Source organism: Periplaneta americana, chromosome 16 (genome assembly GCF_040183065.1).
Source record: "Periplaneta americana isolate PAMFEO1 chromosome 16, P.americana_PAMFEO1_priV1, whole genome shotgun sequence".
NCBI lineage: Eukaryota > Metazoa > Arthropoda > Insecta > Blattodea > Blattidae > Periplaneta > Periplaneta americana.
Window position 1 is genome coordinate 52,064,085 of NC_091132.1, and position 15,195 is coordinate 52,079,279.

The 15,195-nt window shown below is 35.1% G+C and overlaps 1 protein-coding gene across 1 annotated transcript in view; it reads left to right on the forward strand.

Annotated features, from left to right (window-relative positions):
- LOC138716246 (epidermal growth factor-like protein 7) overlaps positions 1–15,195 on the forward strand; it is a 194,901-nt gene that overhangs the window by 155,540 nt on the left and 24,166 nt on the right. The window lies entirely within an intron of this gene.

The window sequence follows — 15,195 nt, forward strand, 5'->3', positions numbered from 1 at the left end:
AATAGGAAAGATTGGAGAATACTGGATCTGCACTGAAAGACTTGCCCTTGGCAGAAAACTAAGACTGAATGGACGTGGCATAAGTTATCGTTATAAGATGGCGGTATTGTGAACGATGGATCGATAGGTGGAGTCGTGCAGGATATCGTAGTTATTTTGACATTTGAAACTTTCTGACATTTCAGAGTTCGTTGGTTCAGTTGGACATGGCGTGTGATCGCTGATTACTTAGTTTAGTGTAGCTCATAATTTGAATAATATGGAGAGAGTTTTAATTTTTGAAGGCTTTTCTGGTTTGTGGAGCGAAGTGTAAAGATTTTCAAGTGATTTGAAAAACGTAATTACAGAGGTGTGAAAATTATTAGAATAATCTTAATTTTAAAGGTTTTTTAATAGTTCCTTCACAAATATTCATTGAATTGATGAATATTTGTATATAATATTATTATACTGATGTAGGATATATTTATTACTAACAATGCCGGAAAGCATTGTTGTACATTGATATTTTTCTTATTTTACAATTGTTATGGGAATTAAGAAATTATTATATTATGTTGGGGGAATTGGAAACATCAAAAATTAATTAAGAAATGCTTTAAACAAATTGTTATTTGCGTTTACATTGTTGTGAAGGTTCAAATGAACGTATACATCTGTTTTGTGCATATAATTTTTTATGTTTCCAATTCCGCCAACATAATATAATAATTTCTGAATTCCCGTAACAATTGTAAAATAAGAAAAATACCAATGTACAACAATGCTTTCCGGCATTGTTAGTAGTAAATATATTCTACATCAGTATAGTAATATATACCAATATTCATCAATTCAATTAATATTTGTGAAGGAACTATTAAAAAACCATTAAAATTAAGATTATTCTAATAATTTTCACACCTCTGTACACCAACGGATTGATTTATATATGTGGAAAGACGACAGCTACTACGATAAATATACGGCTAGGTTGTTGGATGCTTATTGTATTCAACAGAATAATAATTATTGCATTGATTTATGCGTAGGTGCATAGTTAAATGTACATTGGAAGTCATGTGTTTTGAACTTAATATACTGTAAATATTAATGTAGTTTGAAATTATGTTTGTGATATTGAATTTTATTGTGGATGAGCAATTGTATTAATTTCTTGAGTACCTTTCTACTTTTATGTCGTGTAAAATGGATGGCCGTGACTTTATTGCTCACGTCGCTACCTTATTTGATAGCCATATTACATTTAATACAGTCGCTATTACCGTAAGAAATTTTATGAAAACCACAGCATTTTTATGGTTTTTTTATATTACGTTGTGGTATATGATGTTTGGAAGTTTTGTTGGTGCAGTAAATATTTGGGAGATTTACAAGGCGTAGCCTCCTAAAATTGGTCAAATGTCTGTATTTTTTATCCTGTTTCATAAAAAAAGTATTATTAAAATGGTGACTATAATCCAATATGGCTGCCGTATTGGTTACAAATACGTTCGTGACGTCATCAGTGATGTTACCGTGGCTAACGAGAAAAGACAAACTACGGCGCGACGTCACATTCTTCCTTATAACATGGCCAACATTGAACAAGTATATTTGTAAATGCACGTTAAACTTGAGTTTAATATAGAAATTCCTTTGTTTTTTAGAACTTTGAACATGTATTTATAATAGGCGATTGTCAAGAGGGCCATGACTAGACCATGATAATCACGTGATTCCAATTCGTGCCGAAGCCTGTCTTTCTCGTTAGCCACGTGACGTTACGGCCTATCCATCATATCTTTAAAATTGCCCAACTATTTCTCGTTAAATATTGTAAGAACAGAGCTGTAGAAAGATTTCTGCAGTTTTGTAAACACAGAGTACAAACAGATATTGTATAAAAATGCAGCAAGGTTATCAATACGTATTTTCTGCTGTGAGAAGATTGCTTGAAATGGGTGAAACTAGCGCACAGTTAGTTCTGGTGATTTCGAAAGTGAAAATCACTATTACACTGGCTTATTACAGGCCAGTACTGACACCATCACAAAACTAAAAATCACCAGCCTTTGCCCAGCGTGCACAGATTCGTATGTATAAGCCTAGATCATATATGTAACAGATAACTCCTCGCTACGTTAAAATCGGCAGCACTTTGAAGAGAACAACCGCCAGGATCGCCACCCGTCCGCCGTAAACGAACATGAGATGGCAGCACACTCGCTAATGCAATTCAAATGGGCATTATGACGTGACTCCTTATGTAACAACTAGATGGCAGCGTAGTAAACCTGACAAAAGTTGTTAACCTCAAAGCCTATAATTAATAATTATATATAATAAATTTTCAGTCAAATACACTTCTCAATTTGTGAGGTCAGATAATCTGTTACATCACAATATTTAATACGAAGTCACTAATAATTGTATTCACACTTTTCTGAACCAACATGTCTTTCAAATTCAAAGCCTATAACCCCGACATATGTTACATATATGATCTAGGGTGTAAGGCATAACAAAAGACTAAGCTAACCTGTTATATATTCGTATATGCAAGGCATAACCTGAGTGTACACTAGTGTGAAATTTTCATAATATCGCCAAAGTTAAGTTGAAATGACTGAGGAGAGAGCCCTAAACACCTGATGGTGTATAAGTGGAGTACGTCAGTACGAAAAGAACTCAGCGCTAGTTTAACCAATAATTTCAGTGTAATACAGGTGTTAATTTTTATGAGTGTAGGCCTAATTCAAGTCATATTTATTGATTCAATGCAAAGAGAAGGTAGGACTACTTCGCTAGTTGATTTACAGTCAATATTTCTAAAATAATGTAAATACATCAGTTTTGTAGTGGTCACATCTTGTCTCTACAGAGGTGTGCTACAGTTTTGAGGTTATATTTAATGATTTAGGCTAAGTACGTTTTTCTCCCGTGTGCTGTGTGTAAAAGAGATCCATGTTTCATCCTAGTCTGCTCATAATAAATTATTTAATTTAGTTAATCTATTTCCATTAAAATAATATCTGCACATTTTTAACATTCTGCTAATTGGAATTATGCCTATCTTTCCAGAATTATTTTTCATAAGCGACAACAGGTTCAAACACCGCCTAGCGCAAGGTTTTTTTTGTCTTATTTAATGTCCTGACTTTTATGAAATGGAGACCGCACGGTAGTGATTCATATCACATCTCTATATACTGTGTCATGGTCGAAAATAATCTAGATATACACCTAATAAAGAAATATTCGTGATATGGAGGTAACAAAAATAAATTATTTCTTTCAATATAAAGACAGTAGAATAGTTCGGTAATTTCCTAGAAGACGGGCAAAATCCAACATGGCTGACGAAAACTACCAAAACCGTTCTGCCAACTATGAAGTCCAAATGTCACCAAACATCGCAAAATCAAAGATGAAAAATCAAATATATATTCGTATTTTTAAAGAAGAACAAGCCCTCCAAAAAATGAAAATATATTTAATTTTTCGCATTTGATTTTTTTTTTTTTGGCGTTTCGTGGCATTCGAACTTCATAGTTGGTAGTACTTTTCTGGTAGTTTTCGTCCGCACTTTATCCCCAAAAACACAAAACAAAACATAATAATTTATCACCTTATCAAATAAAATTAAATTCTCATTGACGTCTTCATCGACAACCACTTCACTTCCAATATAAATGACACAGGCTTTAAGGCAATCTAAACTTAAACCATGCAAGCAACAAAGAACTAAACCAACACTTTGTCGTACAGTCAACTGTGCATAAATAAACCACGTCTTTACACTAAATGAAATTCTCTTCGAACACTTATTACACCATAACATCTACAGAAAATTCAGTAAGTAATTTCTTTAAACCACAGAAAAACAGTTTTCTCCTCAACATTGAACACAATCCTTAATCACCAGCGAAAGAACTAAACCAAAATCGACACAAAATTTAATCAATAATTTCAGAACACGGATTCCTTCCTTTCCCTCTTACTTCAAAATTCCAACCTTGTGCACACAAAATAAATTATTGGCACTGAAAAGTGCCTTTTCGTAAGCATGAAGATGCTCATTCGACAAATGCAGACAAATCTACAATGTAACATCACTCACGTTAAACAACCAGGAACAACTGACGTCATTACCCATTCAAAATTAATGAAAATTCTAGAATAAATTGCAACTATAACCAATCAAATCGAAAGAAAATCATAAAATGACAAACTTTCAATAGCTTTAGCCATCAGACACAACATAACACCACTCACGTCAAACAACCAAGAACTGATAACGTCATTATCCATTCAAAATTAACTAAAATTCTAGAACAAATTACAACTATAACCAATCAAATTAAAAGAAAATCACGGCGACACCTAGTATAAAAAACCTAGTACTAACATGTAAAAGTCACTAAAAGATCACTAACATTTAACTCTGAAATAAAAAAGTTGGTAATACGTACTATATTCAACCAAGTGCCCGTCTTCTATGAAATTACCAATAGTTCTATGGTAAGCATCGACCAGGCTGTCATCTTCCAGTCCAGGGCACATATTTTCCCGTTAGAGTGTAAAGAGAATGACAATATATGAATCATAAAATTAAAATACATGTCCATATTTGGTACTATAAGAAGTAACATGAGCTGCTGCCAAGAAGTCAAAAGAAGGATAACAATGGCAAAGGAAGCTTTTAATACAAAAAGGAACATCTTCTGCGGACCTGAAAAAAGATCTAAGGAAGAGACCAGTGAAGTGCTTTGTGTGGAGTGAGACATTCTATCGAGCAGAAGCATGGACATTACAAAGTGAAGAGAAACGACTAGAAGCATTTGAAATATGGAGGAGAATGGAGCGTGTGAAATGGACAGAATAAGAAATGAAGCTGTGTTGGAAAGAGTGGGTGAAGAAATAATGATGCTGGAACTGATGAGGAAGAGAAAAAGGAATTGGTTGGGTTATTCACTGGCTGAGAAGAAACTGTCTGCTGAAGGATGCACTGAACAGGAGAAGAGTTCGGGGTAGAAGAAGATATCAGATGATAGACAACATTAAGATAATATGAATCATATGCGGAGACTGAGAGGAAGGTGGAAAATAATAAAGATTGGAGAATGTTGGGTTTGCAGTGAAATACCTGCTCTTGGGCAGAAAACTTTGAATGAATGAATGAATGAATGAATTATATATTTGGTAATGTGATTGGCCCTCTATTACGGGAAGATGGCCTGACTGATGCTTGCTACATAGCTAATTACCGAGTTTGAAACTGATATCAACATCTGCATTAATATTCTTTAAGTATTGTATACATAATTTGTTGAAAAGTGTTCCATACTATACGTAACGAACTGGCAGAAAATAAATGTGTTACTATGTACGGTACGGAATTTAATGAATGGAAATCGTAACCGGTACTAATTGCTTGGTAGTCTCATAAAAAGTGTATGCTTCATATAATTTCCAATAATAACATGGGGAAGGCTAAAGTGGTACAAATGGTCATTGGTATGCTAATAGCTTCTAATAACAAGGCACTAAAACGAACATTCCTGCATTTAACAAAATAGTAGTCAACTCACCAAGCTTTTGACGTGCTTCCATGGTTGTAAAAAGTTTATTCTGCATCATATAAGTACTTCAAGTTCGACAACACAAGATATTGAGTTCTGAGAACGCTACACAACTTAATCACAGCAACAGTTCTGTTGAAAATATAGTCAGGTTTCTGCATTCGTTCTACCTAATTGTAACATTAAATTTCGTAAGCACAATTCACACACATCACATCGACACCAAGTTCAGTATTTTTAATCATTGTTTAGCAGAATACCACATTTATTTCGAACGCTCTAACTTGTAACGTATTAAACTCTTTCACCAACAAGCTGCTTCAGTTCCAGGAAATACAAGCGTAATGGCGACATTGATACTAAAACAAGAGACCCGAGTGTAGATCACTGACACTGGCACTTTTTGCTCACTTCTCTCCTCTTTTTTTTTTATACATTTCCTTTTCCTTGGATAACCCACCTTATATACACATACAATAATTCAAATCTGCAACAAATTTTGCCAGGTGAAGTCTAACTTATATAAAAAGTACTCATTTTATGTAGATATCAGACACTCCACTGCTTAGAACCCGGTTCTCCAACATCTGACCACTCATACCGCTCCGAAACGAATATCGATTATCGATCTTTCCTTCATTGACTAACGATCATGACCAGAGAGATTATATGAATGTGGAGGGGAAGTAAAAGGAGAAACTTTCCGAAAGTCAGTGTAGACGTCAATTTCAGATTATCGGCTTACTAAACATTCTGAGCAGAAATATGGTAGTTATAGTATTGAACATAAAATTATTGTGTTGGTAAAATGAAGTCGTCATAATATGATGTAGCATTGATGGACTAATTGACATGCTTACGTTTCCTTAGGCAATACGTAGCACATGCGCTCATGAGTTTATCCAAAGGAAATTAAAACCTCGCACTATATTTAACTAGTAATAGCATTATTTTCCTAATAACATAATAAATAATTAATGAAACATACTAATAACTCATGCTATTTACTTGCAATGTAATTGTTTTATTCGAATTCGTAAATAAAGAATGAAAATAATGATTTACAAATGCGACTGGAGCCATCTGGTGTTAATTATTCATGAATGAGAATAAAAATGAAATAATGCAAATGATCATTTTCATGTAAACATAATCAGGTTTTAATAATGGGCATTTAATTAAATGTATATCTGTGGAAGTGACAACACGTAAATGTGTTGGATATATATTATAATGTTGACGAAAATGAATTTATTTATTTATTTTTTTTTTTTTAGTTTTAATATGTTTTTTATTAAAAGTACCAGGTCTCTGGACCCTTGCCTTTTACAAAAATATGAATGAATTTATTGGTATAGCCCAGCCAAGTTCCCATTACCGACGGCAGGAGTCCGAGTTACTGAGCTCGTTGCATATTTCCTGTTTGTAGCGATAGCAGCGACCTCATCTCCAATCGGTAATAACACAGTCTAGTATATACAGTCACGAAGCTCAATACGTAGTAAATATGCATCCATAGACAGTTGCTAACCACTAGGATCGCTACTTTCGCCTCATTACGGTCAATGCGAAATAGTACCTGCACAGTCTATTGTACCTAGTACCCTCATAAATTCAAGCTTCGTGACTGTATACATATACTAGACTGTGGTAATAGGTTGTTGGGCATAATAATTAAGTTATGGCGTTCCTCATTGACTTGTACAAAGAAATCTGAATCATGAGCGGCAAGACAAAAGTGACAATAAGAAATCGACAGTATTGCGGTGATAAATGGGTATGATTGATTCCTGCATTCCATTGATAAGTTTATATATAAGCGAAATAATCATTTTACATGATTTTCTGTATTGCTTCTGTTATCATGTTGATGAACAAGTACTTATATCTCGGGAGATATTAATTTTAGCACATGTATATTAAACTTTTTTTTCTTGTTTTCATGTATACTGTCACTTTCAAAATATTGAATGTTTTTAACATCTTATATACTGTCAAGTATGCTTTACACGACCATATAAACTGGTAAAAAAAACACTGTCATTTTCATTAATTACCATTTTTCCCCTCAAAAAAATCATTTTATTTCGTATACGTTCTTCCAACTGCAATAAGATTTTTTTTAATTAAAATAATCCTGAATCTACAGACATCATACATAATAGGCAAAAGCTTATGTTGCTATAACTTTGGCAGTGATATTAAAAACAGCGAGTCGTGAGACAAGAAATGAATAGTTAGAGAGTCTAGCTTACTCATATGAATCTTCTGAATTTAATAAAGCTAGTTGATTGATATCGCTATTGGTATTGGCAGTCATCGGATGGGACATAGAGCATCCCTAAGCACCAAGTAGGCTTTCTGTGCACCCGTTATGGAATGAGTTGTGTGCTGCTGAGCTAAACCGGCTCCATCATCAGCCGCACCACCAAGCAACAAATCTGAATACTATACTTGTTTGGACATTTATCCTGGAAGGCTGCAGTGGCTTTCTGCAGATCTATGAGTGATCTAAATTCCAACATTAATACCACTACCAATCTTTGGACAAACCATGAAAAACACCTATCTCGAAGGATAGCCGATTCTGTGCTTCATAAACACAAGTGGTGCCCTATTTTTTAAACAAAGCTGGTTATAGAGGGATAATTGAGAAGAGTGTTGGTGAAATGAAGAGGTAAAACGGGAGAATCTCGAGAAAAACCGTCATAACCTTTACTTTGTCTACTATAAGTTCAATTTCTCCATCGTTGAACTTGGGTTTGCGGTCGTTGTAAGCCAATGCTTAGCTACCAAGGAGGTTAAGATGATGATATCGTCAAAGTCATAATTTTATTATCATCACCAGTAACATAATGCATTTTCTTCTTTTTCTTAAAATACTAAGGCTTGTGATATCATGTTCTACCTAAGTGAAGAATGTATTGAAATACGTAAGTCATAAGTAGTATATAAATTTCCAGCCACCGGAGCATCCCCAGTGTTTTCAGTTCAGCATTCAATAACAAAAGTACCTAACATAAAGTGTAGGTAAAAATTTGGCAACACGATTCAGTTGCTGTGGCAACCTCCATAGATTTTATTTTATTTTGAGAGAAACTTGTCCACATCTGTGGAGTAACGGTCAGCGCGTCTGGCCGCGAAACCAGGTGGCCCGGGTTCGAATCCTGGTCGGGGAAAGTTACCTGGTTGAGGTTTTTTTCCGAGGTTTTCCCTCAACCCAATACGAGCAAATGCTGGGTAACTTTCGGTGCTGGACCCCGGACTCATTTCACCGGCATTATCACCTTCATTTCATTCAGACGCTAAATAACCTAGATGTTGATACAGCGTCGTAAAATAACCCAATAAAAAAGAGAAACTTTATTATACAATGATGTACAATACAATTGTGCTTCTAAAGATATCAGTATGCGTAGGCCTACAGTTAGCGTATTTTGCTGACAATGAGAAGTCAAAGGTACTGAAGTAGTCAAGTCTTCTACTTTAGCTATTAAACAAAATATGGGCATAAGCAAGTTTTCTAAACTGAAAGCTTTCCTCAAAAGGAAGTTGTCTGGATGTAGAGCTAAGAGGCAAAGGCTTTTATGAGCCAAGCTGTAAGCAAATTTTTACTAGGAGCACCTGATAGCACGTTTCTTACGAAGAAAGTACTTTGTTAATGGAGTTATTGCCGCGGAGGACTGATGATAAAGAAGATGAAGGGTCTTATTTGACCGTGAAAATACCAGACTCAAAAACACACACTAAACGTACATTCACGATTTCCAATAAGGAAGAAAATACCGTAAGCCCCGCAGAATGTACAGAAAGTGTATTTAGTAAACTTTATTTGTAAATTTTATGTCGTATTGTTGGCTAAGACCACACCGTACACGAGCCTGGCTCTTACGGTAGTTGCTAGAAACATTTTTGTTGTATAATTTTGAATTTGTACTCACTTTGCCGATGGATGGATGGATGGATGGATGGATAAATAAATAAATAAATAAATAAATAAATAAATAAATAAATAAATAAATAAATAAATAAATAAATAAATAAATAAATAAATAAATAAATAAATAAATAAGAGAAAGTATGCATCACTTCGACAAAGAAATGTAGAACACCGTCAATTCTTTCTTCAATATAGTAGTGGAAAACTTAAATGTTCAAGTAGTCCGGAATTAATCACTTTTCTAACATTTCGCTAAGTGCTTGGAAACATCTCATCCAGAAAGTTACACGGACTTTAGCATTAGGAGGTCCTTGGCGACTGTTGGTTGATTCTGGGGTAGATATTTCAATATTGAAATAATCCAGAGACTGGAAGTCGCCATACATGGCCGAAGATCGCATGGAAGAGTGCCTGGAAGATAAAGTTGGTAATGCTAATCAAATTCTAGTGGGGGAAAAAATGAAGTATCTCAAATTCAAATAAATTATGCATTAAATGTGTGAGATCATAATTTGATACCTTCAGCTTCTTGAGTTTAGGCCTAAGCTTCACTAATGTTGTTAACAGTACCATAAATATTACAAATGTAAACACCAGTAATAAATAAAATGTAGACTTCCTTTTATTGAAATTTTAAAGCAAGTTCTACGAATTATATTTAATACAAATTTTACTTTATATCATTTTGTGCTGTAAATTCGGTCAACTTTATTTACTACCATAACAACAAAGTAGGGCGTTTTCTGATTAGTTTTGCCTCTGTAAAGCCTGAACACCGCGAAATAAAGTTAAGTTACTGTATCGAATTCTTTATAGTCCATTATATTATATCATTTGTCACCATAAAAAATAGAATTCTGTTACTATTAATGTTAAAATTCGATCCAAGACCCAGTGCAATCTACTTTTTTATGTTTTTTGACATCGTACGAAATGTTTTTATTATGAGAGTAGAATAAATTTCTTCCAAAAAATATCTCTTTGTTATGGTTGTTTTTTTATTGTTTAGTCAACTGTCCGAAGACAGGTCTGAACTTCACAAGTGACAGCAATAAGGCATAATTCATGAGGCAACTAAGCCAGGAGATAATGGGCAGCCAGTTCCTTTTCCCCTTCATTACGTACATCGCCGACTAGCTACATATTACACTAATCAGACTTCGGATGTGTACAAACAATTGTTCTTCCTCTGACACATAATGTCGTGAGATTTACTGCCTGATAATAGATGTACATATCTGCCAGAACCTCAATCAAAGGTGATTTGTTATGGTAATGAATAAAATTATGTATGCAACTTGTGTATGAAGTGGACGTTTTTGCACGCGTGTAATTTCAGCACATGCCGTAGGCGAGAATCTTTCCACTCTTGTAAAATAGTTACACTTTACACATAAATTAAATAAACTACTACCATTACAAAAAGTAAGGGTTTTATAAACAGTTTTGTTTATGAAAAGTAAGCCTTTTCTGAACAAAGTGAAATAAAATTACTTTTGTGCGAGATCGTGCGTATTTGCTTGTTTTCCGCACAGAACCAATACGCGGTAAGTGTGAAATACCACATTCAGTATTCCCAACGTAACACACATAACAATTTCCCTCTTCTTACCGCTTAAGCGCGACATTCATTTTACTGCTTTAGGCTTTTAACATATTATTTTTAGAGACGTTTAACATAGTAATAATTATAAATTGGAAACTTACCACTGCAATTTCACCTAAATTGCAATGTTAATTATTGTTTTTAAATATTTGCAAAAATTAAGTAAAGTCTACTACTCCACGAAACTTATTGCATACCTGATACAAGTAACATTAAGGAAGCCGTGAAAAAATCAACAAGATTCCAGATGCCGATGTTATTACTGCAATATGTTATATAAATAATATTGTTAAAATATTAAAATGAAAAATAAATCATTACATAACCTTACCGTTTGTTTTAAGTTCGCATTTATAGACTGGGGGGGGGGGAAAAAGACAGACGTATATCACGGCCTGCTGGAGTATAGTAAACACAGTAAACATTTTATAGCAACAATGTTGAAGAAAGATATTTTGGTTTTCCGAAGTTGCAGTCATTAAACAGAAACCAACATGGAGATTTCATTGCAACTAATTAGAAATTCGTCTTTCAGGTATGTAATAAACTATCTTCTCACAAAATAATGTACGATACACGAGCGGTATGTTTGTTTTCATGTTCTCGGAAATTAAAAAGGCTCAACTACGTTTCGCTTTTTCAATCTTTTCCTCGAACATGAAAACGTCAACATACCGCTCTTGTAACGTATATTACTATATCGCACACTTCATGGCCTACTCTATTATACATAATACTTGTCTCCATAGAATCAGAATGTTATTACTGTTACTGTTGAACATCGATCCATGAGTCGACCTGGTTGGCGAGTTGGTATAGCGCTGGCCTTCTATGCCCAAAGTTGCGGGTTCGATCCCGGGCCAGGCCGATGGCATTTAAGTGTGTTTAAATGCGACAGGCTCATGTCAGTAGATTTACTGGCATGTAAAAGAACTCTTGCGGGACAAAATTCCGGCACATCCGGCGACGCTGATATAACCTCTGCAGTTGCGAGCGTCGTTAAATAAAACATAACATTTAACATTTCGATCCATGATAACGTGCTACAGGTTATGCTCTCTTTTGACATCGTAGGACTGGCGTTCTCAACCTGGTGCCTTTTAATGACATTTAGTGCTCTCGTCATGCGAGTTAAAATGTACTCGCGAGCATGAATTCTTCTGAGATTCTGTTTTGAATTCAAACTTTGTAGTACGCGCCGGAAGAAATAGTGTTAAGGCTGGTTCACAATAAACCGGGAACGGAAACGACAACGAGAACCAGAACGGAAATAATGTTAAAATAAATGTATTTAAATGTGAGCAGCTACAGTAGTTAATTGTGAATGCTCACATTTAAATACATTTATTTTAACAATATTTCAGTTCTCGTTCCCGTTGTCGTTTCCGTTCCCGATTTATTGTGAACCAGCCTTTGCTATCTATCCATTATAATATGTTAGAGACCTGATAGGCCTTATCGTATTTCATGGTGATTAACTCTTTTAAATTCAGTGTGGAATTAATCAGAAAATCAAAATTATTCAGAAGAATAATATGGCTGCTCGTGTGGAACTTCAATTGATAGATCTCCAGTCCTCCTTAGCGATGAAATATTTGCTTAAAAGAAGAACTTCATAGCCTTTGGGGAGCAGAAGATACAAAAAGGCTCCTAATACCACAGACTGTTTCTCTCAGATGTTTGGTCACGTTCGTGACAACGTATGTAAGTGAAAAAAACTTCCTCACTTATGAAATACCTCAAGAACAAGGCAAGATCGCCAATAACAAATTCACATAGGACTGTGTAGTTTCAAGCGATTCTGTAAGCGGAAGGTCTCTAGACTCGTCAGAGGGTACAAAATTGACATCCCTCTCTTACATGAAAAGGTAAAAGGGATTCTGTAGGCTTTAGGGAAGTTTGGGGGCGCCCGCAGCGAAATCTGTAGCGCGGAGAGCCTTAAGGCTGGTTCACAATAAAACGGGAACGGAAACGACAACGAAAATGAGATCGAAAATAATGTTAAAATTAATGTATTTAAATGTGATTGTTCACAATAGTTAATGTGAATGCTCACATTTAAATACATTTATTTTAACAATATTTCCGTTCTCGTTGTCGTTTTCGTTTCCGGTTTATTGTGAACCAGTCTTTAGGGCATGCACAACATTCCAGTCCGTGTACAAAGTCTTACAATGCACCCAGCCGTGCGGCCTACCAGTCCCCAGCCCATGTTCCTCCCCTCAAAAAGGACTAAGGCTGGGTTTACACATTGCGATTTTGCAGGAACGATTTTGTGGGACCGATTTTGCTGGACGACAACAACACATTGGTTTAAATGGAACGGTATACACAGTGCTTCAGAATCGGAGCTTGCGGGATGGGACTACAGCATGATGCAGTTATGCAGGATGCCGCACGGCGGGATGTAGGACTACAACACATGGATTCAAATGGCGGCGTTTACACAGTGCAGTTTTGCAGGATCCCGCACGGGGAGTTTTACAACTACAACTCAAGCATTCAGGTAGTGACGTTCACACAGTTCAGTTGTTATCTGTTTGTTTGTGGTCCTGTGCGTGATATTCGACACAGATTTATTCAGTGTGTTCAAGAACACCCATCATTATGGGAGAAAGGGTGTAAAGATTACATGGACAAAAATGTGAGGGAGAAGAGCTGGATTATTGTGGGGGAAAATATGTTTCCATCATGGCAACAAATGACGGAAGATGTGTAATTGTGTAAATTGAAAAAGTATTCGAACAGTTTAAACTCCAGTGACGATTAGACCTGTGACTCCTACGCGTCTGATCATGGGAACTTCTTATCACAATGGGGTTCAGTCTCCAGTGGCCAAAGAAAAAAATTGGAAAGCATGAAAATAACTTGCCGCTCAAGAAAAATGTCTAAAGCAAATGGAAAAGTAATTTTAAGAAAAAAAAATCCATTTTAAGTGCACCGAAAATTGCCTGTGATCTTGAACTACAACTAAGTGTGACAGCACAGTTCGTAATTATTTGAAAAACAATTAATATCGTAATAGTCAGAAGAAAATATTTGTTAATGAAATCTTTAGGAAGAAAGATTAAAATTCGTGGAGAAAATTATATATATGGAAAACACTTCTAATCCGTTCTGGAACAAAGCGAAATTGACAGACGAGAGCAGATTCAGTATTTTTTCTTCGGGTGGAAGATGTGACCAAATACTGAACTCTACTCATGAGTAAAGCCTTATTGGTGTCACTTATGAAGTTCCAATCTGTCTTCGACAAGTTGACTAAACGACAACATAGTTATATTGAAATTTATTCAGTTTATTTTGTAAATTTTTATTATATATGTTATACTACAGCCCAAGTAACTGAAATGGTTGACTATTGTGTTCATAATTATTATCGTATGTGATACTTTCCTAAAAAATGCCATGACTTTTGTCTTTTTAACTGAGCTTCCTGAACTATATTCTACAGTAACCTTGCATAAATACTGAGCGTCTATCTGTAACTCATCATCTTAAATTGGCAAATATCACTTGTTCATCTGCAAACATTATAGAATTTAAAATCTGTGAACCTAATTAAAATGTGTTTCGAGATTGTTTTGCTGATAATAGGATGACCAGAACTCTTAACGATATTCTGAAACATAGTCCTGTAAAGATGATGATCAAGAGTTCGTCGAAGTAATTGGATATTCGATCAAATTTAAAAAAAAACTTATTTTCATATTGTTTTATCTGAGTAATTTTAAAATTTAACAAACCCTTCATTAACACAAAAAAGAATGAACCCAGGATCTTCTTTCTGTTGATTCCTTTACGCAAACTAGCAGCTTCACAGACAGAGCTTGCAGTTTTGAATGACTAGCTGTCAGACTACAATAACGGACCTTCGGCTGGGCCTCAAATTTATGATCACCCAAACGAGGGGTTCCGTTTTTGTGGGAAATGTGTAGACCGATGAAGGGCATCCCGTCAGGCAGGAGGTAATAAAACGGGTCCTGCAAAATCGCAATGTGTAAACCCAGTCTAATAGATAGATTCCCACCACTTTTATTTTCAGGTTTGAGTGTGACCCTGTTTATGTAATTAGCAATTACATG